The sequence below is a fragment of the Asterias amurensis genome, chromosome 6 (assembly GCF_032118995.1).
Source record: "Asterias amurensis chromosome 6, ASM3211899v1".
Taxonomy (NCBI): Eukaryota; Metazoa; Echinodermata; class Asteroidea; order Forcipulatida; family Asteriidae; genus Asterias; species Asterias amurensis.
In genome coordinates this window covers 11553370-11580502 of record NC_092653.1, presented here as the reverse complement: position 1 = coordinate 11580502, position 27133 = coordinate 11553370, and the positions used below count along the sequence as shown (strand labels likewise).

Sequence of the window (27133 nt, the reverse complement as noted above, 5' to 3'; positions counted from 1 at the left end):
TCACAAAGATCCAATTATATCTTGAACTTTTACTCATATCCCCAATCACAACTAGTAAAATAACTTTAGTAGTTTGTACTGTGTCATTTGAAATCGGCCTTAAAATCAAGTCTTTATTATAATCATTATTTTTAGTGATTATGAGGGGAGCCAATCATGGGTCCGTTTTTTTTATGGGGAAAAGAGAAAGATTTAACGCCTAAATAAACCAAGTCAACTGTTTACTATATTTCTGTCGGATTTCTTTGTTTTTCTTAGACAGTCAGCACCACAGACTTCTTTTCAAGAGAGTACTCTTTCCAGCTAATCAAATGGAGCACTACAAGAAATCTTCCTTGGCCAGTCAAAGCAAGCCTTTTATAAAATGAATGAAACAACAGTTTTGTTTGGACAGACCCCCAGAGGAATCAGGAGGTATGATATTCAACCCTGAACCGTTGTGAACAAAAAATTGTATCAAACAGAGCCTTTGATAAACAGTTTTATATCTCATTTCTCAAATTGGTGTGACTTCGACGTAGAGTAGTGACATAATGTTTGACTTCAGATACTGTGATTTCAGCTAATTAATGTTGTTCAAATTCGAAAATTATCTGTATAGTATGTCTATAATTATGTCTATATTCTCATGTATGTAACTTTGAACTCCATTGGTGAAATTTGGGTTTCATGCCTTTGTCACTCATTGTTATGTCCTGTGTAGCTGAGACATTGTTGTTTTTAAAGCATTGGTATTTACTCAAAATAATTGTTAGCATATAAACTTACTTGTCAACAAGCATTGGAGAGCTCTTGATAGTTTACAACATTGTGATAAACAGCTCCCTCAAAAGTAATGTAGTTTTTGAGAAAGAAGTAATTTCTCAATAAAATAATTGAATTTGATTTCATGACCTCAGAACTGATTTTGAGGTCTCGAATTCAGACATCTGGAAGCACACAACTTTGTGTGACAAGAGTTTTTATTCTTCCATTCAACGACCAGTTGAGTTCAAGATGTTGACATACACCAAGTGAGAAGACTGGTCAATTACAAAATGTCCAGTATCTTTCCAATGAATTAATAGTTAGATTGACAATCGCAACCGAATATTCTGAGCAGTCCTGCTAGGGTCATTCAATTTTTGTATGACATTAATCAATGTATTTTAATTCACATTTATTTTCTGTTTTATTAAAAGCATTGGACATTATTAGTAATTACCTAAAAATAATTGTTAGCAATGGAGAGCTTTTGGTAGTATAAAACATTGTGAGAAACGGACCCCTCTGAAGTAATGTAGTTTTTTAGAAAGAAGTAAACATTTCAAATGTAGAGGCTAGTTTTATAATGTTTGATGCAACTGGTCCACCGTAAATGTAATAAGACTGTATTTCTGGCTTGATCTGCTGAAAGTCTTGTCATTCACAAGATGCCAAATGCCAAGTCTTTTTTTTAACTCTATAAATAAAGTCAGTTAAAAAAAAAATGTTTAAATAGTACTTTTAATCTTGGGGCCATAACCCCTAAATGGGTTATAATTTTACAATTTTACTATCACCCTGATATTCACACTTAAATAAGGCGTAACAAATGTCTTACCATTTTCTCCTGCGTAAATGATGCCGTGTATCTGAATTTCAAGGTAGACAAAAATCACATTTAATCTATCTGTGTGGCTTATTTGGTGTCTTTAAAATTTTAGAAATAAGAGTGATGAAATTATTGTTTTAAAACAATGGATATGGTGGTGTGCTTTATGATATTGTTGAGCCTGTACATTTATTTGGTTGATATCGCCATACATACCAAGTGCCTTGTATCTTGTATGCAGGAAAGGACTGAACAAATCCCTGAAACACTCTGATCGGTAAATTACTGTCCAAGTTCTTGGTCTTTGTTCTGTTTAACTTGGGTCCCTTGGTTAATTTTAGCATGGTTGTAAAATGTAGCAATGTTTGACAAAATTTCGCAATAACCCTTGGACAGTAGAAACAAATTGTTGTCCTTTCACATGAGGTACATTAATTTTGTAAAACCTAACAACCATGCTACAATTTAGCAGTGGACCCTTGCTAGAGTGCTCTCGTGTGAAAACAAGCTTTAAGTGTGATCTGTAAACTCGAAAAAACATTTCTTGTTTGACCCGTCGATATGTTGCTCCTAGGTGTCTGGCAGTTTGGATATTTCTCTGTTTCTTTTAATCCAGTTAAGCAACCAAAATGTTAGTTTCCCTTTTACAAAACAACAAAAAATACATAAGAGAGACAGAAAAAACACCCAAGCAAAATAATTTGATATTAATTTGACAACAGAGAAAACTTGGATATAAAGCAGGATATAAAGCAAAATGTTGTTAGAGAGGGTTTTGATTTGATTCCTTATGAAAGACCACTTAACTGAAAAAGCGTCCAGTCTTTCTCCTCTTAAAGGCAATAATAAATTCCAGTCTCTCCATAATTTGTCTTTATTATAGATTGAGGGATTGGGTCAATTCTAAACCTGTATAAATGTATTGCTCGCCTAGGAAAATCAAAAAGTTTATAATCAAATCTTGGTTGAAGGCACAGGAAACTACTGGTAATTACGTAAAATATTTGTTAGAATAACAACTTACTTGGTAACGAGCAATTGGGGGTCTCGAATTCAAGCATCTGAAAGCACACAACCTGTGCGACAGGGATGTTGTTTCTTACATTATTCTCTCGCAACTTTGACGACCAATGAGTTCGAATGTTCACTGGTTTGTTGTTTTATGCATATGTTGAGATACACCTGTGAGAAGACCGGTCTTTCACAATGACCAAACGTGTCAAGTGCCTTTAAACAGATTGTAACCAAACATGATAGTATATTCAGAAGGTCACTATTAAATTTACTTATTAAACTTATCCTAACTTTTTTTCCAAAAAGGTCCAATATAAGAGTTATTTTCTGGAGAAAAACGTCATTTTCCTTGAACCTTTGAAGAAGAAAAAAAACAAAAAATCTACAACTGACATCCTTTCGGAATTACGCTTTCTTAACCCAAATTTTGACACGACCTCGAACTTTGTCCATTAATCTGTTGTAAAGAGATTTAATCAGGAATTAAAACTGATTGGGAAAATTTTTATCTTGCAATGCTTTCAAATTCAAGGCACTGGACACCTTTGGTAACTGTCAAAGACCAGGGCCCCATTTTACGGCTTAGCTTATCGCCGAATTATGCGCTTACGATCACGATTGTAAGCGTAGATTGCTAGTAACGTGGAATACGCACGCGCAAAAGCCAAAATTCGCTGCTAACCTGATACATACGCTTGGGGTTAGCTCATAATTCCCTGCTTCCGTAAGCGCCGATTCTGTGCACGGTAGGCAGTCATGAATCTGGGCCCAATCTTCGCACTTGGTGTATTTCATTAATTGCATAAAGTAATGAACAATGAACCTGTGAAAATGTTGAACTCAATTGGTCGTCAAAGTTGCGAGAGATTAATGGAAGAAACAACCTGTACCACATTTTCGCACAAGTTGCGTTTTTCCAGATGCTTAATTCAAAGATTTTAGTAATAAATTACTTATTTTTAAAAACTTATACGCTACTTTAGAGGTAACTGTTTCTCACAATACTTTATACTGTAAACAGCTCTTCATTACTTGTTACCAAGTTAGATTGTTTGCTTACAATTATTTGAGTAACTACCAATAGTGTCCAGTGCCTTTAAGCGATGGTTTAGCAGCCAAGTGTTTATTCCGAGAAGTAGGGCCGTAGGGATTGCCTTTGCTTTGAAATGGAAATCACCCAGTAAGCGCAAAATCTGTCGTTAAGCAGCTGTATACTGGGCCCGATTTCATAGAGCATGCAGGCACAAACAATCAAATAAAAGTATTGCTTAAGCAGAAACAGATTATTTGCAAAGGTTACATTAAGTTTGCATGTTGTGGCTGGTGCCAATTTAGCTTTGAAAAGAAATGTTTCAAGCATTATTTTCTGCTTAAAGATTTTTTATGAGATTGGACCCAGATTGCATCTCGGGTTCCAGATCCACGATTGTTTTACCAATATACACAGATGTGTGTAACAACCTTGTAAACTTAGTACTTACCCGAGTTAAAGGCATATTACTCGCTTGGAATTCGAACCCACGACCTTTGCAATTCTAGAGCAGTGTCATACAGACTAGACCACGGAGATCCTGTTTTAGCAGCGGCGCACGGCAAACAGTTTATTGTGTTGAATTTGCATCAGGGATAAAAAACTATCATTTTGGTTTTACCCATATACACCGATGTGTGTTGGTACTCAGTACTCAGACTTATTAATACATCCTTCAACCATGGTTAATCAACGAATTGGTGCCTTGACAACTTCTCATGAAAGCTGTGGGACATCTTCAAGTTTGTCCCGTTGTTACACAGAGAATCTTATGCGAGTACCACGACATCGGCGTCCATTGATTCCAATAACAAGTCAAGGAAAAAGTTGCAATTCCTAGTTAAATGAAGCATACCCCGTATAAAAATGCGCTTGAAGAATAGGTCAGGCCGCTATACGCCAGAGGATACACGTCATCAATACCTTACATTAGTAAATCGGTACTATCGTGAAACAAACACAGATCAGCCCACCATTTAACACTGACTTGCTATTCGACAAATTTTCAGCATTATTTCGACTGAAAGTTCCAGTCGATCACAAACGCAGCAACAAACGAGGATGATGTAAGATTCAAAGAGCTTCAAACGGGAGAGGCACAACAGCTTACACAAAAAAAGAAGGAAAATAGCATGGTTTTCTTTCTGCGGACAGTTGGAAATTCGTTGGGATATTGATCACAAGTAAATCTGGAATAGCTCACCATCATCCAACATCTCGAGAGAGGAGAGAAAACCAGATTTCCTCAGAAGACAGACAGAGAGTTGCATCCAAGAAAGATAGAGCCAAGAAAGACCGAGATATATAGCGATACCAAAATGGCTACAAGACACTTTCTGCAAATCATTTTCGAGGTAAAGAAACAAAATCTTTTTAACCGATATTCCTTGTCAATGTTGGAGTGGTCAAGGCGGCTGCTACGATGCTGTGGAATCAGACTGATGTATCAGTGTAATTTTTATGTCGACCGATACAGTAAAACTTGTCCTGCTTATACTCAAAGCGAAGGAGCATGAAATTGAGTTTTGTTCGGTGTGATGACATATTATTTATAATGTGACTGGGCGTTGGCTGCAAGAACGCAGCAGCGCGGTAACAGTTGCCATTCCTGTAGACCTGGGGTCGATTTCACAAAGAGTTAGGGCTGATCCTAAGAGATATCAAAAACGTACAGCTAGTCCTAAGTTAGGACTAGTAACTCGTCCTAACTCGAGATAAGACTAGTCCTAACTCTCTGTGAAATCCACCCTGGCGGCCTTACACTTTCGTATTATTAAATACAGTGTACGGATTTACAGTACAGACAAAGAGTCGTATACAGGTCTACCATTCCTAGTTCATTGAAGGATTACCAGTTGTATACATTACCTAAGGAGGCGCTAGAATAATTCAGTTCAGGCCGTTATGCGCCAAATGGTCTAGTCTAAAAAAGCAACAAAAAATGGCTTGACCTGTATAGACAAAATAGCAACAGAAATTTGTTTTGCAACAGTCTCTTTAAATCCTCCATAACAACACATCGAACAATCAGAAGGAAAAAAAATCAAGCAGGGACAATCGTCACAATTTGCACAAAATAAATTTAAAGTTGTCATTTTCGCCTCTATTTACACTAATGTATGTATACATAAGCCCTGATAGTAGTAAAATTTACGTATATAATTTTCACCTCAAATCTTCAAGCAAATGTGTCTTGAAACAACCCCAAACAAAAGTGTCAATTACATAGACAAAAAGAATGACGGGAATTTTTATATGGCCTCAACATTATGACTTTTTTTTCTACCAGTGGAGCCATACGTGTTTCTAAGTTTTGGTCAAGGGAGAGGAGACTCTTTGCTTGGCAAATAAAAACCACATTTTTTTTTTAACCTAGCGACTGTTTACATCGCGCACAGAGAGGTATAAAATTTGCCACGATTTTACGGACACCTTGAAAACAGGACCTCCTATGATATATTGCAAATTATCGCACATAATATTACAATATATCGCACACATATTACAATTTATTGCAAAATATTACATTTTTTGCATACATAAATCGAATTTCGCACATATGTGACAATAATCGCATATATATGAGAAACATCGCACTAACATTGTACATTATCGAATAATGCAACGTTTGACACGTCATAATCTTATAAGAGATCAGCGATTATGCAAGACCAGCGCTTTTTGGATCCATCAGTTTCATTGTTATTTGGGTGTGGTGATTGCATGCTCCTTGGTAAATTTAAATGTGAAACACCCAGTTGTGAAAGTATTACAATAGTCTTTCTGTAAGCTTGTGACTGAGTGGAAATTTCCGTTATGGTCCAATAGACTCGCTGATATGCCACGGTTGGGAGTGCTCGTTTCGTGGACCTATGTGCTGTGCTGTTCTTTGCTGTGCTATGTTTTGTGAGTACTGGTTTTTCTTCGATATTTTCCAGGTTTCTTTAGGACTCCTAGATTTATAACGACTACAAGTATAACATAAACTCATTCTGCAACATTTATACAGCTTTCGACCGTATCGAGTGTTTTGAAACTGGATCTCGCAAAAATAAGTCTCGAAGTGTGGAATAATTCACAGACGCGGCACATCGCTTGCCATTCTGTGGCAATGGAAACAAAAAAATATATTAACTAAACAAATTTGTATTACATAGTGCATATTATACATAATTTATAAATTATACTATATAAATTCATAGTTTTTATAGGACTATATATTCCCACAGGTTCCTCATACCTATGTTTAATAAATCATCCTCTCCTTTCATGGACCATTCTTTGTCATCATCACTTTACTCTCATTGGTTCATAGCCACCAATAAAGACTTTGATTTACCAAAATCTAACCCTTTTTTCTGGATCCTTCCTTTAATACCTTTCTCCTCTTTTTTTATGGAAATGTAATTGTTTGAACATTCATAAAGCATAATTATTAAGTTTAAATATGAAGTTTAAATATATATAAAATTTACAATATTAATTATTACAAAAAAAAAAGTTTTAACAAAAATAAATTAACAAAATGTATATATAAAAAAGTTTTTTTAATGAAAAAAATATATATATATATATATATATAATAATAAACCACAAGGGAAACTGACTGGGTACATTTTTTAAATGACTTTGGGATGAACAAAGAACAATTGACTAGAGCGGGATTTCAACCAACGACCTCCGGTTTAACGATTATTTTACAATTGTTTAAAGTTTATAAAATGTAAAGGGTTTACAAAGTAAAATTTACAAAGTATATATAAGTTAACAATTAAATATAGTTTAGGAAACATTTAATGCTGGAAATATATAAAGTTTACAAAATATATATCGTTTTAAAAATATATAAAAATTACAAAATGTATACTCGTACAAAAAATATATAAATAAAATAAACAATGGAAAAAAAGGAAAAAATATGTATGTTTTACAATTATTTAAAGTTTATGAAATATAAAATTTACAAAGTAAAGTTTACAGAATATACAATGTTAAATGCTTAAAAATATATAAAGTTTACAAAAAACAATATTTTCAAAACATATAGAATTTAACAAATGTATAAAATAAAATAAAAATATGAATACAACAAACAATTAACCTAATTTGAAAAAAGATGTATTTGTACAATTGTTTAAAGTTATAAAATTTTTATAAAGTTATGAAATATAAAAAGTTTACAAAATATAGTTTACGAAAACTTTAATGCGTAAAAATATATAAAGTTTCCAAATGTACGAAAATTACAAACGTCTAAAATTTTAAAAATTGTATTAATTATACAAATAATGAAACAACATTTAAAATAGATATTTTACAATAAGTTAAAGTTTATGTGAAATTTAAAAAGTTTACAAAGTTAAGTTTACAAAAAATATCAAGTTAAAAAAATATAGTTAACGAATAATTAATGCTCAAAAATATATAAAAAGTTACCAAAATATATGTAGTTTTCAAAAATATTTAGAATTTACAAATTATTGGCGAAACTAACTCTCTCTCTCTCTCTCTGCGTTCACGTCCTTGCATAGCAACAGTTAAAACAACAAGCCTGTAAGATCACGTCTTTCCCAAACGGAACAGTGTCCTGACCGTAGAGCTATGACTTTCTGCAGCCAAATCAAACACATTATTAACAAGATGAATTGTATTCCCATATGCAAAAATTATTGTTCTTAAGCACCTTGTGCCAGCTCATGCTGTGCTCCGGCTGTGCTCTGATTTTTGTTGTCTAATTTAGAAATGTCACCCTTTTTCCCTACATGCAATGACCGAGTCTGGTTACCTGGTATGGAGTCCTTCTCATCTTCACATGCCCTGCAACCACTAAGAAAGGTATATTATCACCCTTACTATCAGTAATGTAACTCTGCTAACCAAACTTGCAAGTCCTGCCCAGTTACTGCATGCGCAGCGTTGCACACTAACCTAAACCTACTAAGCTCATATCCGAGCATGCTTGCATGTGAAATCTTAATCTCCTACTTCACACCATTCGTCATTGTCTACACGTCGTGTAACAACCACGCACCCCATTTATTACACCTTCATTCATAAACTAAAGTGGAATAACTCTGATTCGAAGTGCACTTTTCTAATTTTTTGTTTTGTTTCGTCTTTTATTTTTTTGAAGACGGTGTCATGCCATTCCAGTACCAACCAAGAAGACATCATTGGGAGCTATGTACGCTGTGAGGAAAACGACAGGACCAGGTAAGTTTAACTTCTGTTTGATTGATAGCTTGGAAAGTAATGAGGGAGCGTAATTTGTTAAGTTTATCCTGAAATAAACATTTTGTTCGGATTTAAAAGGGGCTCCATGCTCAAATTTTCCATTTGCTGGAGTCAAAATAAAAATTGGGGGGGGGGGGGGACGGGGACTCGATAATGTAAGATGCTATTGTGTTTGATACCCTTCAATTGCAATTTAAATATAAAGGGCCATACATTTTTTGACAGAAACTCTTCAGTTTCGTTTCCAAATTGTAATCAAAAGAACATCAAGTCTGAGCTTATGTACAGACCAATTTGTTTTTGCTGTATGATGATGTCATGCTCTGAAAGAGCGCAGTTTGTATTCTGCACCATTTTAACTTGACATAGAGTCATGCGGTGTCCCCAAACTCCACTCGCATGTTGGAAAATGACTGCATCACAAAACTCAAATTCACAAAAACTCAAAACTCAAGATCCACATCATTTACCTTCATGTAGCGGAACTGTTTTGCTTTTTTGGATTTTGGATTTTGAAGCAAACACTTTGGTACATGAGAAAATAAATACAGTGAAAAGTATTTGACGTGAGTGTATATATGTTGTCCTGATTGAAATGTATTTCAGGAGTCTGCATTTATGGTTTAAAGGCAGTGGACACTATTGTTAGTTACTCAAAATAATTATTGTCATCAAACCTTACTTGGTAACTAGGAATGGGGAGAGGGTGATGGTATAAAACATTGCGAGAACCAACTCCCTCTGAATTAACATAGTTTTCGATAAAGAAGTAATTTTCCATGAATTTGGAAATTCTTGAATTGTGCATATATTGTTCCTTTACTAATTTATGTGGGTTTACTGTATTAATGTTTTGCAATGTGTCCTGTAAGGTTCTTGTTCATTCAATTGTTTGGATTGCTGTTTATTTTCCTGTTGTCAAATTCAAAAAAAAAATATATATATATATAAGAATGTTATTCGCTTTTGTACAGTTTATGGAATGGGCTCAATGTAAATGAATTATTATTATTATTATTATTATTGTTATTGTTACTGTTACTGTTACTGTTACTGTTACTGTTACTGTTACTGTTACTGTTACTGTTACTGTTACTGTTACTGTTACTGTTACTGTTACTGTTACTGTTACTGTTACTGTTACTGTTACTGTTACTGTTACTGTTACTGTTACTGTTACTGTTACTGTTACTGTTACTGTTACTGTTACTGTTACTGTTACTGTTACTGTTACTGTTACTGTTACTGTTACTGTTACTGTTACTGTTACTGTTACTGTTACTGTTACTGTTACTGTTACTGTTACTGTTACTGTTACTGTTACTGTTACTGTTACTGTTACTGTTACTGTTACTGTTACTGTTACTGTTATTGTTACTGTTATTGTTATTATTGTTATCAGCATTTGATTTTTAGGTTTCGAAATCAAGCATCTGAAAGCACATAAGTTTGTGTAACAAGGGTGGGTGTGCTTTCTTTCATTATTGTCTTGCAGCTTTGACGATCAATTGAGCTCAAATTTTCAAAAGTTTTTACTTGATGCATATGTTGACATACGTCACCAAGAGTGAAGACTGGTCTTTGACAATTACCTGTAGTGTCCAGTGTCTTTAAGCCTTTAGTCCACAAACTGTCCTGTCGGTTTCTTCTCAAAAAGTTCTTGAAAGTTGGTTTAATGGAAACAACATGACAATTGTTCGACTGTGAAGTAAACTTGAGAGAAAGAAAGCATAACAAATTATCATCGAAAAACTCAAGGACTCAATTTTGGGATGCTCTTTGTAATAATGGACCAATTGAAGGTGGAGGTTTTACACTTGATATTTTGACTTGATTGACACATTTTCAGGAGTCTGCAGTTCTGCTGGGAATGTGGTGTACTACCTGTCGATGACTGAAGCTCACAAAACAAAGGTACATAGCTAGAGAATTATCTCTTTAATCTCGTCTTTATGTGAATGCTGGAATGCAGGCGGCGCCGGTGGTGGAGCTTAAGTTGCGCTGGATGGATGAGCATTTGGGAGGGAAGGATCAGAGCTGTCCTTGGCCGGTGATGCGTGAGAGTTGATTGCTGGCTGGATGTGAATTGCATTGGAGTGTGACATTCTTTAGATGAGCTGCTGCTGGGAGGGTTGGCTTGAGGATGGGTGACCAGATGTCCATAACGAAGAAACCTATGTCTCGTGAAACTTTATGATGTGCTTGTATCTCGATGGCCTCCCTGACTCTGCATTGGTGTCAGGACTGTACAGGAGCTATGAGTTTGGCTTGATTCCAATTGATGATTTGGTCGTGTTCTTGTGAATGTTTGATGATGGCTAATTTGTCGAGGTGTCCCAGTCTGCCATGTGCATTGTTTCCTTGATTCTTGTTGAGATGCTGCGCCAGGTTTCCGCGAAGTACACTTTACCGCAATCACAGGGAATGCGGTAAACGCCTGCTTTGTCTTGAGTGTCTCGCTTGTCCTTGTGTGTGTGGAATGATGCTTGAATCTTGTTTGTTGCTGTGTGGAAGATCTTGACTTGAGCTTGACTGAAGATACTTTGAAACTTGTGAGAAGTGTGGCCGATATATGGGAGGGTGATTGCAGACTTGAACTCTGGTCGTTCATCTGTTGTGAGACTTGGCTTGGGCTGGCTAAGATTGAATGTCTTGTAGTCGTTAAGTTGAAGTGAAGTCTTGATGTGGTGTAGTTCCTGCTTCAAGCTGCCTTTGTCACAGTTGTTGAAGGCCCAGCAAACCAAGGTGTTGCAGACAGCAGATATGAAGCGAGGATGATGGAATGATGAGTTGTGAAGGTATCTATCGGGGTGTGTTAGCTTGCAATGTACCGTTTGGGCTAAAGTGCCATCAGCTTGTCTTGTTACTTGGACATCTAGGATGGAGATAGTGTTGTTTTGTTCTTGTTCCATGGTGAATTGGATGTGTTGATGTTGACTGTTCAGGTGATGGAAGAACTCTTGGAGTGCTGTCTTGTCGTAGGGCCTAACCACAAAGGTGTCGTTAATGTAGCAGAGCCAGAGGTTAGGGCAAAGATCGACCTTCTCGATGCTGTCAAGTTCAAACTCCTCCATGAACAAATCTGCCAGGACCGGGGATAGAGGATATCTCATGGCGGCCCCAGAGGTTTGTTCATAGAATTTGTCTCACCACCTGAAGCTGGAAGCGTAGACGCTGGTGATGAGGAGGTTGTGGACTTGTTCTGGAGTGAGGTTTGTGCGGTCTGTCAGTGTACGTTCGGCTTAAAGGCGTTGTTTGGCGATGTTGCATGCTTCTTCGATTGGTATGTTGGTGAACAGTGACATGACATCAAAACTGACAAGGATATCAGTTGGACGGAGATGTATGTGCTTGATGATGTCGACTAACTTGCTTGAGTTGGTGATGTGATATTCAGTGAGGCCAACTAGTAGATGGAGGTTCTTGGTGAGGCGTGTTGCAATGTTGTAAGAAGGTGAACCCTGGGATGCCACGATGGGGCGAAGAGGACCATCTTGCTTGTGGATCTTGGGTTGGCAGAAGAAATGTGGGCAGGTGAATGCGGATGGCTTGAGGTGATGGTACTTGGTGTTGTCTATGACTTGCGCTTGATAGAGAGTACAGAGTTTGGTGGTGATGGTGCGTCAATGACTGGGCTGGGGTTCCTTGGCAGGCGTTGGTAGGTATTAGTTGACAGGATTTCATTTACTTGGTGGTCACAATCCTTTGTAGACATGACCATAGTGGCATTACCTTTGTCCGCTGACATGATGTGGATGGACTTGTCTTTGTGCAGGGCTCAGATATCGGCATTTTCTCGCCTGCTTGTTTAGGGTCTTGGTAACCTGGTGTTTAAAGTCTTTGCAGAATTTGGATGCGGACTTGGTTGGCGACTGTCTTGTCCAAATGTTTGAGTGCAGGTTCAGTGGACTGATTGATGTCTTTGACTTAAATCATGCAAGGTGTGCAGGCGCCCACACATTGCACGATTCCAGTCAAAGATATTATTCAGTCTACCGAACCTGCACTCAAACATCTAGACAAGACATTCGTCAACCATGTCTGCATCCAGATTCTGCAAACTCTTCAAACACCAAGTTACCAAGACCCAACACAAGCAAGCAAGAACACACCGCTATCCGAGCCCTGCACAAAGATAAGTCTATCCACATCATGTCAACGAACATTGGTAATGCCACTGTGTTCATGTGCACAACAGATTCTGATCACAAGGTAACCGACATCCTGTCAACTGATACCTATTGACGCCTGCCAAGTAACTCCTGTTCAGTCATCGAACGCACCCCCACTGCCCAATTCTGCACTCTCTATCAAGCGCAGGTCATAGACAACACCATGTACCGTCACCTCAAGCCATCCGCATCCGCCTGATCATGTTTCTTTGGCCAACCCAAGAGCCACAAGCCAGATGTTCCTCTACGTCCCATCGTGGCGTCCCGGGGTCACCCACCTACAATACTGCAAGACACCTCACCAAGACCCTCCATCCACTAGTTGGCCTCACTGAACATAATATTAACAACTTAAGCAAGTTCGTCGACATTATCAAATACATACATCTCCGTCCAACTGAGATCCTTGTCAGTTTTGACATCATGTCACTGTTCACCAACATACCAACTGAAGAAGAATGCAACATCGCCGAACAATGCCTTCAAGCCTAACCTACACTGACAGAACGCACAAGACTCACTCCAGAACAAGTCCACGACCTACTTATCACCTGCTTCTCCGCTTTTAGATTCAGGTGGCGAGACACATTCTACGAACAAACCTCTGGGGCCACCATGGGATCTCCTCTATTTCCAGTCCTGATGGATTTGTTCATGGAGGAGTTTTAACTTGACAGTATCAAGAACGTCGATCTTCGCCCCAACCTCAGGTTTCGCTACATTGACGACACCTTTGTGGTTTTGGCCCAACGGCAAGACAGCACTCCAAAAATTCTTCCATCAACTGAACAGTCAATATCTACGTATCCGATTCAACATGGAACAAGAACAAAACAATGCTATCTCCTTCCTAGGTGTCGAAGTATCAAGACAAGCTGATGGCACTCTAGCCCACACGGTACATCGCAAGCCAACGCACACCGACAGATACGTTCACAACTCATTATTCCACCATCCTTGCTTCAAGTCTGCTGTCTCCAACACCTTGGTCCGTTGGACCTTGGACACCTGTGACAAGGGCAGCTTGAAGCAGAAACTACAACACATCAAGACATCACGTCAACTTAATGGCTACAAAACTTTCAACCTCAGCGAGCCCAAGCCAAGTCTCACACCAGATGAACTACCAGAGTTCAAGGCTGCAATCTCCCTCCCAAACATTGGCCTATCTTCTCACAAGCTTCAACGTATCTTCATTCAAGCTCAAGTCAAGACCTTCCACACAGCATCAAACAAGATTTAAGCATCACTCCACACACACAGGGACAAGCAAGACACTCAAGACAAAGCCAGCGTTTACCACATTCCCTGTGATTGCTGTAAAGTATACATCATGGAACCAGGGCGCAATATCTCAACAAGAATCAAGGAACACAAAGCACATGGCACACTGGAACACCTCAACAATTCAGCCATCATCAAATATTCACACGAACACGACAGCATCATCAAGTGGAATCAAGCCAAACTCACAGCTCATGCTATGAGTTTGGCTTGATTCCAATTGATGATGTGGTCGTGTTCTTGTGAATGTTTGATGCTGGCTGATTTGTCGATGTGTCCCAGTCTGCCATGTGCTTTGTTTCCTTGATTCTTGTTGAGATGCTGCGCCAGGTTTCCGCGAAGTACACTTTACCGCATCACAGGGAATGCGGTAAACGCCTGCTTGTCTTGAGTGTCTCGCTTGTCCTTGTGTGTGTGGAGTGATGCTTGAATCTTGTTTGGTGCTGTGTGGAAGATCGTGACTTGAGCTTGACTGAAGATACTTTGAAACTTGTGAGAAGTGTGGCCGATATATGGGAGGGTGATTGCAGACTTGAACTCTGGTCGTTCATATGTTGTGAGACTTGGCTTGGGCTGGCTAAGATTGAATGTCTTGTAGTCGTTAAGTTGAAGTGAAGTCTTGATGTTGTGTAGTTCCTGCTTCAAGCTGCCTTTGTCACAGGTGTTAAAGGCCCAGCAAACCAAGGTGTTGCAGACAGCAGACTTGAAGCGAGGATGATGGAATGATGAGTTGTGAAGGTATCTATCGGGGTGTGTTGGCTTGCGGTGTACCGTTTGGGCTAAAGTGCCATCAGCTTGTCTTGTTACTTGGACATCTAGGACGGAGATAGTGTTGTTTTGTTCTTGTTCCATGGTGAATTGGATGTGTGGATGTTGACTGTTCAGGTGATGGAAGAACTCTTGGAGTGCTGTCTTGTCGTAGGGCCTAACCACAAAGGTGTCGTTAATGTAGCGGAGCCAGAGGTTAGGGCAAAGATCGACCTTCTCGATGCTGTCAAGTTCAAACTCCTCCGTGAACAAATCTGCCAGGACCGGGGATAGAGGATATCTCATGGCGGCCCCAGAGGTTTGTTCATAGAATTTGTCTCACCACCTGAAGCTGGAAGCGTAGACGCTGGTGATGAGGAGGTCGTGGACTTGTTCTGGAGTGAGGCTTGTGCGGTCTGTCAGTGTAGGTTCGGCTTGAAGGCTTTGTTTGGCGATGTTGCATGCTTCTTCGATTGGTATGTTGGTGAACAGTGACACGACATCAAAACTGACAAGGATATCAGTTGGACAGAGATGTATATGCTTGCTGATGTCGACTAACTTGCTTGAGTTGTTGATGTGATGTTCAGTGAGGCCAACTAGTCGATGGAGGTTCTTGGTGAGGTATGTTGCAATGTTGTAAGAAGGTGAACCCTGGGATGCCACGATGGGGCGAAGAGGACCATCTGGCTTGTGGATCTTGGGTTGGCAGAAGAAATGTGGGCAGGTGAATGCGGATGGCTTGAGGTGATGGTACTTGGTGTTGTCTATGACTTGCGCTTGATAGAGAGTACAGAGTTTGGTGGTGATGGTGCGTTCAATGACTGGGCTGGGGTTCCTTGGCAGGCGTTGGTAGGTATTAGTTGACAGGATTTCATTTACTTGGTGGTCATAATCTGTTGTAGACATGACCATAGTGGCATTACCCTTGTCCGCTGACATGATGTGGATGGACTTGTCTTTGTGCAGGGCTCAGATATCGGCATTTTCTCGCCTGCTTGTGTAGGGTCTTGGTAACTTGGCGTTTGAAGTCTTTGCAGAATTTGGATGCGGACTTGGTTGGCGACTGTTTTCTCCAGATGTTTGAGTGCAGGTTCAGTGGACTGATTGATGTCTTTGACTTGAATCATGCGAGGTGTGCAGGCGCCCACACATTGCACGATTCCAGTCAAAGATATTATTCAGTCTACCGAACCTGCACTCAAACATCTAGACAAGACATTCGTCAACCATGTCCGCATCCAGATTCTGCAAACTCTTCAAACACCCAGTTACCAAGACCCAACACAAGCAAGCAAGAACACACCGCTATCCGAGCCCGGCACAAAGACAAGTCTATCCACATCATGTCAACGAACATTGGTAATGCCACTGTGTTCATGTGCACAACAGATTCTGACCACAAGGTAACCGACATCCTGTCAACTGATACCTATAGACGCCTGCCAAGTAACTCCTGTTCAGTCATCGAACACACCCCCACTGCCAAATTCTGCACTCTCTATCAAGCGCAGGTCATAGACAACACCATGTACCGTCACCTCAAGCCATCCGCATCTGCCTGATCACGTTTCTTTGGCCAACCCAAGAGCCACAAGCCAGATGTTCCTCTCTGTCCCATCGTGGCGTCCCGGGGTCACCCACCTACAATACTGCAAGACACCTCACCAAGACCCTCCATCCACTAGTTGGCCTCACTGAACATAACATTAACAACTCAAGCAAGTTCGTCGACATTATCAAACACATACATCTCCGTCCAACTGAGATCCTTGGCAGTTTTGACATCATGTCACTATTCGCCAACATACCAACTGAAGAAGAATGCAACATCGCCGAACAATGCCTTCAAGCCTAACCTACACTGACAGAACGCACAAGACTCACTCCAGAACAAGTCCATGACCTCCTTATCACCTGCTTCTCCGCTTTTAGATTCAGGTGGCGAGACACATTCTACGAACAAACCTCTGGGGCCACCATGGGATCTCCTCTTTTTCCAGTCCTGATGGATTTGTACATGGAGGAGTTTTAACTTGACAGTATCAAGAACGCCAATCTTCGCCCCAACCTCAGGTTCTGCTACATTTACGACACCTTTGTGGTTTTGGCCCAACGGCAAGACAGCACTCCAAAAATTCTTCCATCAACTGAACAGTCAATATCTACGTATCCGATTCAACATGGAACAAGAACAAAACAATGCTATCTCCTTCCTAGGTGTCGAAGTATCAAGACAAGCTGATGGCACTCTAGCCCACACGGTACATCGCAAGCCAACGCACACCGACAGATACGTTCACAACTCATTATTCCACCATCCTTGCTTCAAGTCTGCTGTCTCCAACACCTTGGTCCGTTGGACCTTGGACACCTGTGACAAGGGCAGCTTGAAGCAGAAACTACAACACATCAAGACATCACGTCAACTTAATGGCTACAAAACTTTCAACCTCAGCGAGCCCAAGCCAAGTCTCACACCAGATGAACTACCAGAGTTCAAGGCTGCAATCTCCCTCCCAAACATTGGCCTATCTTCTCACAAGCTTCAACGTATCTTCATTCAAGCTCAAGTCAAGACCTTCCACACAGCATCAAACAAGATTTAAGCATCACTCCACACACACAGGGACAAGCAAGACACTCAAGACAAAGCCAGCGTTTACCACATTCCTGTGATTGCTGTAAAGTATACATCATGGAACCAGGGCGCAATATCTCAACAAGAATCAAGGAACACAAAGCACATGGCACACTGGAACACCTCAACAATTCAGCCATCATCAAATATTCACACGAACACGACAGCATCATCAAGTGGAATCAAGCCAAACTCATAGCTCATGTACAGTCCTGGCACCAATGCAGAGTCAGGGAGGCCATCGATTTACAAGCACACCATACAGTTCCAGAAGACACCGGTTTCTTCATTAACGACATCTGGTCACACATCCTCAAGCCAACCCTTACAGCAGCAGCTCATCACAAGAATGTCACACTACAATGCACACACATCCAGCCAGCAATCAACTCACACGCATTACCGGCCAAGAACAGCTTTGATCCATCCCGCCCAAATGCTCATCCATCCAGCACTTCTAAAGCTTGACCATCGCCTGTAGTCCAGCATTCTCCTGAAGACGAGCAGAATATACTGTTTGAAACGTCGAGACCAAACCGGGTCTTTCCAGAGCCAATACTCACCGTTAAGAGGTTTACACATAGGGCGGATATCTGCCTTAGACTGTCTTAGCTTAGTCAGTCATTAAGCCTGTTGCAATAAGCCGGTCTTAGATAAGTCGGTGAAAAATAATGAAATACGAACAAATGTCCCATAATACTTAGCACTCTGCAGGCACTGGCGGTACGGCATTGTTCTTATTGCTTTGGTTTAAATCACCGGATATCAAATCTGTGAGTTGTATCATTTTTACTTTTGGGAACATATACATTTACGATACAGTCACCTTGATCATCATCATAATGCCTCCCATGGGTGTAATATATTTCTAAAATACAATCTCATCCTAGAGCTCTTTGTATCAAATCATCTACAACTAACAAATTCTTATTTCTCCACACCATGCAAAGCTTCAAACAATACATATCCCAGATGGGACTGAAGCGCAACAAACCTAGGTAGAATAGCTACAGAATGATCTCTTTATACTCAAAACTCTATTTCCAGATGCATTTTTCTCATTGTCTATATTTTTTCTTTAATTTTTTTTACGGCGACGGTGAGCCATCTGCCTATGGGAGACCAATGGAAACTGCACATGCCATTCCAGCAGCCATGAAGACATCAATGGGAGCTGTGTATCTTTGAGGAAAACTACAGGAAAAGGTAAGTTTATTTTAAGGTGGATTGATAGCTTGGGAAGTAATGAGGGAACGTATTGATAGCTTGGGAAGTAATGAGGGACCGTAAGTTGTTGAGATTTATCCTGAAATCAAGATTATGTCTAGATTTAAAAGGGGCTCCGTGCTAAAATTTAGCTTTGCAAATCACCAGTTTTCCAATTTTAAACCTCGCGGCATGAATATTATTCTATGGTGAGAAGTGTTTACTGAGAATAATGATTTTGTAATGACTTGATTGGCATATATTTCAGGAGTCTGCAGTTCTGCTGGGGATGTGGTGTACTACCTGCCTATGACCAAAAGCCATGATGCAACAGTGCCTGACTATTCGGACAGCATCCCAGTTGTCATTTAAGTGCACCAAACATAGGTAGATAGCTAGAGAATGATCTCTTTATCTCTAAACTCTTGCTGGCGAAGTGCATTTTTCTAATAGTTTGTAATTGTCATTTATTTTTTATGGCGACGGTGAACTGGTTAAATGTTTAACCATCTGCCCATGGGAGTCCAATGGAAACTGCACATGCCGGCCATGACGTAATCATTTGGACCTTTGTACGCTGTGAGGAAAATGACAAGACAAGGTAAGTTTCTTTTTAGTTTGATTGATGGCAAACTTTGTGATTTTGACTGGAGCATAACTGTTTTCCTCTTCTGGATTAGTGATGTGAAAAAAATAACATTGTAGTACATGTGCCAAATACAACCTTGCTTACATGAACTATAATTATTCTACAGTAAAAAGTATTTGTTGAAAATAATTATACTGAAATGACTTAATTGACATATATTTCAGGAGTCTGCAGATCTGCTTGGGATACCTTCTGATCTTCTGATAACAAGCGCCAACATGAAAACGTCCGAGAGGATGCCTGCCTATGCAGACAACATCCCAGTTGTCATTGAAGTGCACCAAACATAGGTAGTTAGCTAGAGAATGATCTCTTTAATCTCGAAACTTCGTTTCGCAGTGCATTTCATTTGCTCGGATCCTTTTTGTTCTTACGCAGCTCTATGAAATTTGGCCCTGATGATCCAAGTCTTGATATTGTTTGTACTGATGCGAGTACATTGTAATTTTCTGGAAGATGATTGTGACGACTGCGTGTCAACAAAGACCATGAAGATGTGACGTCACAGTACAAAGAGATACATCATGGCTTGAGGAGATAGACTTATTTCTCAGCTACTCACCAGGGTCCTAAGTGGAATTTGAAGGTATGATCTGTTTTAGCGAAGCTTGAGATAAAAGTGTAGAAATCCATTCAAGTGCAGAAAATAGACATTTCTTAGGTTTCATAATTCAAACATAGTTCCCATATACCTTAATAATAATAATAATAAACAGTTCTTATATAGCGCAAATTACAAAATAAAGTCTCAAAGGGCTTATATGATTGAAAAGATGGGTTTTAAGTTTAGATTGAAATGTTCGTAGCATGGCACAGTCTATGATATTGTTGGGAAGAGAGTTCCATAGTCTTGGAGAAGCATATTTGAAGGAGCGATGATCGTTGACCTTGCCTGAAAACTGTATGTTAAAGCGTGCGCCAGGAGGGTCACTGAGTGAGGGATATGCATACTTAATAAAAAGCAATTACATGTATTGATATAGTATACACACATCTTTGACCTTTAAATCCAAATCTCAATCTAACTGTTTTTTCTTTCTTTTTTGATCATATTTAATACAGGATTAACACGGTCGAACATCTTCGAGTTGGACACGTGAAGATGCTGTGCCATCTTATGCAACACCAATTAAACTCTTGCTTCACCACCTCATCTAAGGCGTCATGACAACAGATGAACATTGTCAACAGAATGAACCCCAAGAACACAAACAAGACGGAGAGGCAGACCAAGTTGGCGTGGATGCGACAAGCGCAAGAACGATCCAGTTGGAATGGTGATGAAGAGGCCTTCCTTCTGCAGTATGTAGCGACATTATCTAGATAGATAGACATTTTGCCACTTACACAAACATGTTTGCTCAGTGCAAAGTCAAGACAACATAAGGTTATTTGTAAAAGTAAACTCATTACCAATAAAAAGTAAACAAGTGTGTTAAGGACTGTATATATGTGGTGATTTATGTAATGAAGTTTTGTATTGTAATAATGAATTAAATATAAATTGTAACTTTTATTTTGTGTCACTCTGTAATTCAATTAGTTATTATTCTAATTGTTTACATGGTTTCTGTTCTGGGGTACCCTCACATGGTGGCCACCATGTTTTTTTACTGGTTACTTTATGAAGACATGTAAATATTGTGACACACTTGGGGTTTAGTAACTCTTGTTAAAGTTTGTAATATCAAAGGTCATGACCTTGTGGATGTGTGTTTGAGTACTCATAACCAGGTTTATAATTACAAAGGTCTAGACATTGTCCATGGTATTTATTAAGGGTATCAGTTCAGTTTTCGAGTACTCGTAACGACGTTAAACAAGTGTGTTAAGGACTGTATATAAGTAGTGATTTATGTAAGGAAGTTTTGTATTGTAATAATAATTAATTATAAATTGTAATTTTTATTTTGTGTCACTCTGTAATTCAATTATTTATTATTTTAATTGTTTACATGGTATCTGTTTTGAGGTACCCTCACATGGTGGCCACCATGTTTTTTACTGGTTACTTTATGAAGACATGTAAATATTGTGACACAATTGGGGTTTAGTAACTCTTTTTAAAGTTTGTAATGTCAAAGGTCTAGACCTTATGTGTGGTCGAGTACTCATTAACCAGGTTTATAATTACAAAGGTATAGACATGGTCCATTATATTTATATGGATAATCAGTTCAGTTTTTGAGTACTCTTAACGACGTTAAACAAGTGTGTTAAGGACTGTATATGAGTGGTGATTTATGTAATGAAGTCTTGTATTGTAATAATAATTAATTATAAATTGTAACTTTTACTTTGTGTCACTCTGTAACTCAATTATGTATTATTCTAATTGTTTACATGGTATCTGTTCTGGGGTACCCTCACATGGTGGCTACCATGTTTTTTACTGGTAACTATATGAAGACATGTAAATATTGTGACACACTTGGGGTTTAGAACTCTTTTTAAAGTTGGTTATGTCAAAGGTCATGACCTTGTGTGTGTTTGAGTACTCATTAACCAAGTTTATTATTACAAAGGTCTAGACATTGTCCATGGTGTTTATTAAGGGTAATCAGTCCAGTTTTTGAGTACTCTTAACGACGTTAAACAAGTGTGTTAAGGACTGTACTTAAGTGGTGATTTATGTAATGAAGTTTTGTATTGTAATAATGAATTAAATATAATTGTAACTTTTATTTTGTGTCACTCTGTAATTCAATTAGTTATTATTCTTATTGTTTACATAATATCTGTTCTGGGGTACCCTTACATGGTGGCCACCATGTTTTTTTACTGGTTACTTTATGAAGACATGTAAATATTGTGACACACTTGGGCTTTAGTAACTCTTGTTAAAGTTTGTAATATCAAAGGTCATGACCTTGTGGATGTGTGTTTGAGTACTCATAACCAGGTTTATAATTACAAAGGTCTAGACATTGTCCATGGTATTTATTAAGGGTGATCAGTTCAGTTTTCGAGTACTCGTAACGACGTTAAACAAGTGTGTTAAGGACTGTATATAAGTGGTGATTTATGTAATGAAGTTTTGTATTGTATTAATGAATAATTATAAATTGTAACTTTTATTTTGTGTCACTCTGTAATTCAATTAGTTATTATTTTAATTGTTTACATGGTTTCTGTTCTTGGGTACCCTCACATGGTGGCCACCATGTTTTTTACTGGTTACTTTATGAAGACATGTCAATATTGTGACACAATTGGGGTTTAGTAACTCTTTTTAAAGTTTGTAATGTCAAAGGTCATGACCTTGTGTGTGTTTGAGTACTCATTAACCAGGTTTATAATTACAAAGGTCTAGACATGGTCCATGGTATTTATATGGATAATCAGTCCAGTTTTCGAGTACTCTTAACGACGTTAAACAAGTGTGTTAAGGACTGTATATAAGTGGTGATTTATGTAATGAAGTTTTGTATTGTAATAATGAATTAATTATAAATTGTAACTTTTATTTTGTGTCACTCTGTAATTGAATTATTAATTATTCTAATTGTTTACATGGTATCTGTTCTGGAGTACCCTCACATGGTGGCTACCATGTTTGTTACTGGTAACTATATGAAGACATGTAAATATTGTGACACACTTAGGGTTTAGAACTCTTTTTAAAGTTTGTTATGTCAAAGGTCATGACCTTGTGTGTGTTTGAGTACTCATTAACCAGGTTTTTAATTGCAAAGGTCTAGACATTGTCCATGGTATTTATACGAATAATCAGTCCAGTACTCTTAACGACGTTAAACAAGTGTGTTAAGGACTGTATATAAGTGGTGATTTATGTAATGAAGTTTTGTATTGTAATAATGAATTAATTATAAATTGTAACTTTTATTTTGTGTCACTCTGTAATTCAATTATTAATTATTCTAATTGTTTACATGGTATCTGTTCTGGAGTACCCTCACATGGTGGCTACCATGTTTTTTACTGGTAACTATATGAAGACATGTAAATATTGTGACACACTTAGGGTTTAGAACTCTTTTAAAAGTTTGTTATGTCAAAGGTCATGACCTTGTGTGTGTTTGAGTACTCATTAACCAGGTTTTTAATTGCAAAGGTCTAGACATTGTCCATGGTATTTATACGAATAATCAGTCCAGTACTCTTAACGACGTTAAACAAGTATGTTAGGGACTGTATATAAGTGGTGATTTATGTAACGATTTTTTGTATTGTAATATGGAATTAATTATAAATTGTAACTTTTATTTTGTGTCACTCTGTAATTCATTTATTTATTATTCTAAATCGTTTACATGGTATCTGTTCTGAGGTACCCTTACATGGTGGCCACCATATTTTTTACTGGTTACTATTTGAAGACATGTAAATATTGTGACACACTTAGGGTTCAGTAACTCTTTTTAAAGTTTGTAATGTTAAAGGTCATGACCTTGTCTGTGTTTGAGTACTCATTAACCAGGTTTATTATTACAAAGGTCTAGACATTGTCCACGGTATTTATTAAGGGTTATCATTCCAGTTTTTGAGTACTCTTAACGACGTTATTTGATTACAAGGTTATAACATTGTTTATGGTGTTTATTTACGGTTTCGAGTACTCATTATCGAGGTTTTGTAATTACAAAGGTCATGCCATTTTCTAGGGTTTTATTAAGGAATAACAGTGCGAGGACCCGGTCTTCACTGCGAGGTAATGACCGGGTTGGTGGCTGGCGCTTTTAGGTTGACATTGGTTGCAATGTTTATTTAGAGTGTTTGAGTACTCATTAACGATGTATTATGATCTCTTTTAACTGTTAATTGTGGGGTGGGAGATGACAACCTTCACGTGGTCCACCCTGTTGTTAACTAATTGTCATCAAACAATAGAGCTTTATAAACATGTTTACATAGCTCTATGCACCAAACCAATTTTGTAATGACAATGTCATGACATTTTCTTTGGTGTTTATTTAGAGAGTTTGAGTACTCATCAAGGTTGACATTGGTTGAAGTGTTAATTTAGGGTGTTTGAGTACTTATTAACGATGTATTAAGATCTCTTTTAACTGTTAATTGTGGGGTGGGAGATGACAACCTTCACGTGGTTCACCCTGTTGTTAACTAATTGTCATCAAACAATAGAGCTATATAACATAGCTCTATGCACCAAACAAATTTTTTTAATTACAAGGCCATTACATTTTCCATGGTGTTTATTTAGGGGGTTTGAGTACTCATTAACGATGTAAATTTTAAACGATCTCTTTAAACTGTTATTTGTGGGATGGGAGATGACAACCTTCACGTGGTCCACCCTGTTGTTAACTAATTGTCATCAAACATTAGAGCTATGAACATACATGTTTAAAGCTCTATGCATCAAACCATACCCTTTTCATGAAATGTAAATTGCACATAGCGCGTGCGCACTAACCTTTTGGTTGGCAAAAAATGTAGGAACATCAATCGGGCTGTTTTATACACGGGTAACGGGTGCGTGACGCAGACGCGATTGTATGTCTGCTTAGTGCACAACTCAGCCTCGCTACCATGGGAAGCCCGCCTTATCAATACCTCGTCACTAACCCCTGGTAGTGATGTACTGGGAAAAAACACTCATTGGCTCAGGAAATTTGTTATGCATTAGATGTCAAGTGCGTGCGCGCGTAGTTTTAAGATATTTGCGTGTTGATCACGCCCGCGTTTTTTATGACACGAACACGTTTTTTCAAAACAAAAACAAACACATTCTTTAAGATTTAAGACATGCGTGTGCGCGTAGAAAAGATTGAATAATGAATACGTACCCTCAATAATGGCTCATTTAAATGTGCTAGCATATAGCACATTTAAATTGGCCAATTCCAGTGGGGTTATGATCGAGCAAGGCATGCTGGGAAAAAATGGCGCAGTGAGATCGATCACCCCTGGGAACAAAGTTGTGCGCATGCGAGAATGTAATGAGCATGTTTCCAGAAAAGTGTCAATCGACCCCAGCTCCATATTCATGGTACGCGCGCATCAAAACGTGTTTTGAATACACAATGAGCTGTGGGTGTCCTTTTTAAAAATTCAATGATATCTAAACCTCAAGTTTGATTAAATAAATGAATCAGTTTTATGAATCATAAAGGTTTACATTTTCGATCAAGCTAATTGTTTATTAATTTAAAAAAATATTTCGAGAGGTTTTTTTATTTAAAAAAAATTAAGTTTTTGTACTAAAATTTAAGCCTCAGAATATGTCTATTTTTGTTATGTAGATTTGAACAAATGTGTGGAAAGGTTGTTTGTTCTTTTTTGCAAATCACTTGTTTATTTTGTATGATGTTACCGGAAATAGTCAGATCCGTGTGCGGCGTGTGCCGTCTCCGTTTTTAAGGAAACTCATTTTGGGGAAGATTATGCTGTTTAGTGTAGCCCGTTCGTCGACACGCAAAAGAAACAAAACAAAGCGCCCGCCTAGCGCTGCTGGAATAGAACGCGCGTGTGTCATGTAACCCTGACGTCATAATCAATTCCATAAAAAAAATTATGAAATTGTAACATTTTGCCCCTGTTTTTGACACCGAAAAAAATGTGTTTCCCGGTTTCCCGCAGTAAAAATTTAAAAACCTAACACAGCAAAATTCTTCAAGATACTAAAAATGTACATTAAAATCTCTAACGTAATGGGAAATAGTCAGGGTCACGGCAACGGTGAAGGGTTCATCAAAGAGGAGTTATATTCATAACACATTTTGCGAGGGTTTTTCTTTAAAATGTGCATAAGTTCAAACAAATTTGACAACCCTTCATTTAGAAAAACATCTCAAGATAATCCTCCTTCGTTTCAAGTGTTGTTCAAATATTTCCCACCAAGCGGAGCGGTTTACTGACGCGCTATTGAACACTCAGATTTTCTCATGAATTCTCAAAGGGTCTTCTCAAAGGGTCTCAAAAGCGCCTATTCTGATCACGATTTTGCAAAGAAACTCTGCGCGTCAGCTTCATTATCTCGTATGACTTGATGAACTTTTAAGAATGTTCATGATCAGTCCATGCACCAAACAGTTCGTGACATGTTCATCACAGCAGTTCATGAACCAAGTTCATGAACTGTTCATCCATTCCATTAATGGACAAGTTTTAAAGTTTTGTGTGTTTTCATAAAAGTCCATTTATAAGCTTTCTTTGCAGTTAATGAACTCTATGAATAATCATAACTCAACTGTGTATTAACTTAACTCCCTGTTTACAAATTGGTATACATTTTTCTTCCAGCTTGAATTATTTCCAGTTTCTGTATGTCAGTGATAGTAGTGATCATTAATATCATGATTACCAAGCACTTTACTCTGACGATTTTTTTTCTGCCCTTTAGGTGTACAGTAAGATTTAAAAATTTCAATTTATTTGCCAGGTTAACATTATGCATTTATGAAATAAAGACATTGATCATGTGAAACAAGAAACAACTGTGTGATGTAGAATGATCATTTTAAAATAATAAAATACCCTGCCCTGTAAAACACTCTGCATTGTTTTTTTGTCAAAGGAAAATGTGCCTGGGTGAATTATGATTAATTTTGTTCGCCTAAAAAAACTCGGGCAAAATCCGAGTTGGTTTCCCTGGATT

At 38.2% G+C, this 27133-nt stretch overlaps 1 protein-coding gene and 1 long non-coding RNA gene across 31 annotated transcripts in view; both read left to right on the top strand.

Annotated features, from left to right (window-relative positions):
- The window catches only part of LOC139938390 (uncharacterized), a 205872-nt gene that overhangs the window by 104356 nt on the left and 74383 nt on the right, over positions 1–27133 (top strand). For 2 of the 30 annotated variants that reach the window (XR_011786137.1, XR_011786136.1), the window contains one exon: positions 259–4214. The exons of 25 other annotated variants lie outside the window; for them this stretch is intronic. The gene's annotated coding sequence lies outside the window, so the exon portion shown is untranslated. Of the gene's footprint in view, positions 1–258; positions 4216–27133 lie in introns of those variants that run through there. 3 more of the 30 variants (XR_011786149.1, XR_011786145.1, XR_011786135.1) reach the window with 3 other exon arrangements.
- Positions 18150–21059, top strand: LOC139938925 (uncharacterized). Its single transcript, XR_011786237.1, has 5 exons — positions 18150–18902; positions 19171–19503; positions 19716–19841; positions 19930–20137; positions 20614–21059. It is a non-coding gene; the product is annotated as an uncharacterized lncRNA (long non-coding RNA).